Source organism: Triticum dicoccoides, chromosome 2B (genome assembly GCF_002162155.2).
Source record: "Triticum dicoccoides isolate Atlit2015 ecotype Zavitan chromosome 2B, WEW_v2.0, whole genome shotgun sequence".
Classification (NCBI taxonomy): domain Eukaryota; kingdom Viridiplantae; phylum Streptophyta; class Magnoliopsida; order Poales; family Poaceae; genus Triticum; species Triticum dicoccoides.
In genome coordinates, this window is record NC_041383.1 from 587,050,869 (window position 1) to 587,056,060 (window position 5,192).

At 39.0% G+C, this 5,192-nt stretch overlaps 1 long non-coding RNA gene across 4 annotated transcripts; it reads right to left on the reverse strand.

Moving 5' to 3' along the window:
* Positions 1-850: 850 nt before the first annotated feature.
* On the reverse strand, positions 851-5,189 carry LOC119365035. 4 transcript variants are annotated; one of them, XR_005175278.1, is made up of 8 exons: positions 5,082-5,189; positions 4,869-4,994; positions 4,728-4,771; positions 4,271-4,343; positions 3,966-4,096; positions 3,731-3,862; positions 2,233-2,365; positions 851-932 (listed from the first exon to the last, which is right to left on the reverse strand). It is a non-coding gene; the product is annotated as an uncharacterized LOC119365035 (long non-coding RNA). The 4 variants fall into 4 exon arrangements; XR_005175279.1 differs by having other exon boundaries at positions 873-932; positions 2,250-2,365; XR_005175277.1 differs by lacking the exon at positions 851-932 and having other exon boundaries at positions 2,019-2,365.
* Positions 5,190-5,192: the final 3 nt, after the last annotated feature.

Genomic DNA, 5,192 nt, shown 5'->3' on the forward strand with positions numbered 1-5,192 from the left:
GGTCATTTTGGAGCTAAGTATGGTTATTATGTCATTTTTGAGCTAGCTAAGCATACTAAGTCATTTTGGTGTAAAACATGCTAAGGTCATTCTAGAGCTAAGTAAGGTTATTATATCATTTTGGAGCTAGCTAAGCATGTGAAGTCATTTAGGAGCTAAAATATGTCATTTCTTAAACATATTATGTCATTTTAGAATTAGCTAAGCATATTAAGTCATTTTGGAGGAAAAGATGCTAAGTATAGGTCATTTTAGAGCTATCCTAGGTTAAATAGGTCATTTTTAAGCTAGCTAAGCATATTAAGTCATTTTGGAGGAAAAATGCTAAGTATAGGTCATTTTAGAGTTATCCTAGGTTAAATAGGTCATTTTGGAGCTAATTAAGCTTATTATGTAATTTTTGAGCTAGCTAAGCATATTGAGTCATTTTGGAGGAAAAAATGCTAAGTATAGGTCATTTTAGAGCTATCCTAGGTTAAATAGGTCATTTTGGAGCTAAGTAAGGTTATTATGTCATTTTGGAGCTAGCTAAGCATATGAAGTCATTTAGGAGCTAAACTATGTCATTTCTTAAGCATATTATGTCATTTTAGAGCTAGTTAAGCATACTAGTCGTCAACCCGTGCGCTTGCACGGGCTAGCTAGTTTTGAACCTACTAGATGACCAGCTGCGCCAAATGGCACAGAGACCTGTTTAAAACCATGTTTGTGTGGAAAATAGAACGGAATTTCCTTGGAAGTTTGTTGTTTAGTTGGTGCTTAGGTGGATAGAACTGAATTTCTGCGTCAAGACCAACAGTCTTGCCTTCTGTGTTCAAGACCAACAGTCCTTGCCTTCTTGTTGAGTATACTGCATTCGGAAGGCCAAGCTGCTCCATCATAGTGTCTAGAAGCACTTTTCTTGGGATCCTGACTTTTTTCATCGCGGCTGACTGATAACAAAGAGGAAGACACTATAAGTGCAGTGTATTTTTTTTGCGGGGTACTGTAAGTGCAGTTTATGATTCTATATGTGTATGTATGTATATCAATTTTTGGTGAGATACACAACACTGATAGTAACTGAATGATATGTGTTGGCTAGGTAATTCTGAAGCTGCCAAAAGGTAATAAAAGAATTGAGAGTAGCAGGGGTTTGAGCTTGCTTAAACTGTAGACTATACATGCTTGTACTATTTGTTAGGCCCCAGGAAAACAGGGGATCAACAGATATGGCTATGCACCAATTGGTTACTCAGGTGTTTATTAGGAAGCACGCAGAGTCTGAGCAGAGAAGCTTCACTTCATTCTCTCACCCTTGATACTATAGTATTTATCAAATCAGGTTATGGAAGCATATATGAAGTACCATCAGTCTTTTGTCTGATTTGGACGAAATCACACTGCCTACCTATCACTGCTGCTGTGTATGCGGTACTGAAACTAATGTGAAATAGCTAGGATGAACTTAATACAGATCAGGTTGTGGAATCAAATATGAAGTACAATCCGACTGTTATCTGATTTTGATGGAATCACACTCCCTACCTATTACTGCTGCTGTGTATGTGGTATCCAAAGTAACCTGAAGTAGATGGGATGAACCAAACACTATTCATTTTAGTTATGTCTAACAATCATACTTCTGCCTTTTTAGCGGAACACAAATGAACCAGTATGTCAAGAACCAAACAGGTGGTTATGTAACAACAACCATGATTAATGCATACCAGTATAAACACTGATCAGTACCATGGCTATAAGTAAGTAAACATACTGGTAAAAAAAAGTAAAAAAAAATTACAAAGAAGGTATGACATGCGTAAATATGGAGTTTGATTTACATGGTCGAAGAGGGTCCTCTTCGTCATTTAACTGAACAAAGATTATGGCGAATTACGATTTCAGTTTTGTCTGGCTTAAACTCTTCCTAGTTTAATCTTGTACTCCCTCTGTAAAGAAATATAAGAGCGTTTATTATATTTCTTTAGGGAGGGAGTAATATTCAGCATAGGTGATCCAAAAGGAGTAAATTAAATAAAACTCCACATTGTAAAAACATGTGTCAGCCGTACATGGTAGAAAATGTCCTCTTCGCACATCTAGATTACTTAAAAAAACTAAAATTAGATTCTATAAACTTGTGGTTTTCTGTTCAACCCAGCTTAAACAGCTCCTAGGCGACCAAAACTGAATGAAACTCTAAACTGAAAAAAAACATCAATAAAAAAGAGCTCATCTATAGCCTTGGACCTTTGATTTGGCCCTACCAAGCCATGGCGACTGGTGTGTAGATGTGGAACTTAAGGCGACTGCGGAAAGACCCCGCCCACTCGACAACACCTCATTCCCCTTTCTCCGCTCCCTTCCCATAAGATGCCACCGCCTATATAAGCATAAGCATCTTGCATCATGTAGAGAGATATAATGCACCTTTACATAGTGGAATGCGGAAAATTGGCACACAAAACTGGTAATTGTGCCATGAAATACATATTTGTGCATTCAAGCATCCAGAAATACACAAATGCATCAAAAAAAATACACAAATGCAAAAATAAAACTGCGGGTGCATTTGGATAGCTACAAAACATTCCTTGTGATAGTTGCAAAAATATATATACATATTTGTGCACTCAAGCATTCAAAAATACACAAATGCATAAAAAAATACACAAATGCAAAAATAAAACTGCGGGTGTGTTTTGATAGCTATCTCACCTAGCTTAGCTGGGCTAGAATTATCTAGCCTGCTCCAGCAAGAGCCGCTAGAAGCAAGGCTAGTTATTTGGATAATGGCTAATTTTGCTAGTATGGGAGAGCCAATTCGGCTAGCTTCCATCAGCAAGGTTTTCTTGGCAGTTGAGGGCTAGATTGCTTCCAGAAGCTAGTTTTACTTTGATTACCAAATGGATAATCTTGCATAGCTAAGCTAGAGCTGCCCCATGCCTCACATCCAAACACACCCTTGGTATCTAACTATCCATGGTCAACACATACAAAATGTACATACATACTGGCAGTCTGCCAAATACAAAAAGAGGAAACGCTAACTAATATGTAGAACACATATGAATGATTATGAGTAGTGAGTCTATGGCTACGTGGACTTTTCTTGAGGGATTCATATAGCTGAAGGATTAGCTGCCAAAATATAACAAAACTGAAGTTCATGGTGTGCAACCAACTTCCAAAAATTCAGAAAATGGCTTCGTGAAGTAAAACCACGCATGTCAAATCTACATTGACAGCCACTGCTTGGGAAGAATTAGACTCTGCTATTAGTCAGTAGGTATGGTACACATATAGTTAGAGTTGAACTGTTACCTGCCAAATTTGTAATCTTGAGTATAAAATTTTCAGAAGAAGAAATGGTAATGTGGTTCAATTTTCAAAAGAAACATGGAGATTGCAAGGCTGGTTTGAAGAAACTAAGGCTGAATGATCCATGGAACTTTAATGATGGTGAAGAATCTAAACTGAAATAGCATACCAGACGCACAAACAATCACAAAGAGATCAATTACCAACGTCATATATTTACCAGTAACCACAAATCATGAAATCAATGTCAGAGGACCAAAATTTTCACAAGCTAGGGAAATAATGCTCTTCACCAAAACCTTGCCATAACTTTATCAGAGCTATACATTGCAAATTCAGAGAAATTTTAGAGAAATAAAAGAAAGCTTCATGAAAGGGAGGAGTGGACAGGCATATGAGAAATGAGCGCTTGCACGCATATTCTTACTCCGTGAGAATTGCCACCAAGCCCTTCAACACCTGGTCAACGACCATGACTGCCTGAGTTTAGAACACCGCGTCAGGTTCCTTTGCTCTAACCCCGTGACCTGCCAGCATCCAACGCTACCGAATTCGACCACTGCCCACCAGAACACCAAAATTATAATGTGAGACGACATGACAGGAGACCAAAAAATGGTTTATAAGGCTCCAAAATAGAATCATGATAAGTAGTAAAGTACCTAATATCTGTAATAATCCATCACTCCAAAATAAGATCATGATAATTAGTTCACAGTAAAAGCTAGACCCTTTCAAACAAAAGACCAGGTTCTGAACGAAAGGCCATCCCTTCATATCTTTGCATTGTCCCCTGAAAATAGAGAATGAGAGTCAATATAGATCAAAATATTGTCAATTCATTACCTACTAATCGGCAACATATGCTTATAATATTTGAGGCTCTAAAGCCAAAAAAGGCGAGAGAACATCTTACACACACATGAAAAGAGGAACAAAAAGGACAGGAAAAGCAGCCAAAGTATACCTTCAGCTTCAATCCAATGATCTGATTGAGTTCCTGGCCAAATCCTTCATTCATCCTCACCTGCCTTAGATAGCTGCAACCAATGAAGAAGATCAATTATCCTTTACAAGCTATGTAATCCAAAAACATTATCACAAGATGGAGCAACTTGTGGTTGGTGGCATCGATGCCGGTGAAGCACGAAAGGAAGCAATGGCCATATCAACATGTTCAGTTAAAAGCACCAGACCTAATTATGCACATTATTTCCTTGAAGCATCACATATATATTATTTTCTATACTAAGCAAGGTCTCAAATATGCACCTCTCTTTTTGCATCTGTATCTACCATCTCTCGATCGACCATCAACGAAAATTGGTAAAAAAAGAAAGATAGATTGAGCACATTACACACCAAGAAACATAAACTAAAGCATGCATTGAGCAAAAAAAGAAGAACAAGCGAGAAAGAGTTACCTGCTTCTTGGAATTGCAGTTGAGTACCATAATAAAGGACACCTCTACAAACAAGAGAAAGATGCACACACATCAACATCTTCCCTGAGTAGTCTTTCCACTCGGGCATTTACACAAACAGATATTGTGCGCACTTGCAACCTCTCAGTATGGGTCAAAAAATGTTACAGAACAGGGGCGCTGCTAGGAGTAGATCATCCACATGGACATCCGTTGTTGTTGTGAACTTACGATGGTGACGGGCGGCCTAGCACGTGGGAAAGGGATCTGGCAACACATAGAGCAGTAAGATGCCTGCTGCTAATGAAGTGGAGATGGGTCAGGGGTGGGTGCATGTGGGAGATGGACACTTACCTCGTCCTCCTCGTCATCCTTGGAGGCGGCGAGGTATGGAGCCGTGGCGCTGGTCTTGTAGGGACGGGTCGGGGTGGCCGGATCTCTTGCAGTAGAGGGAGCGACAGGGCT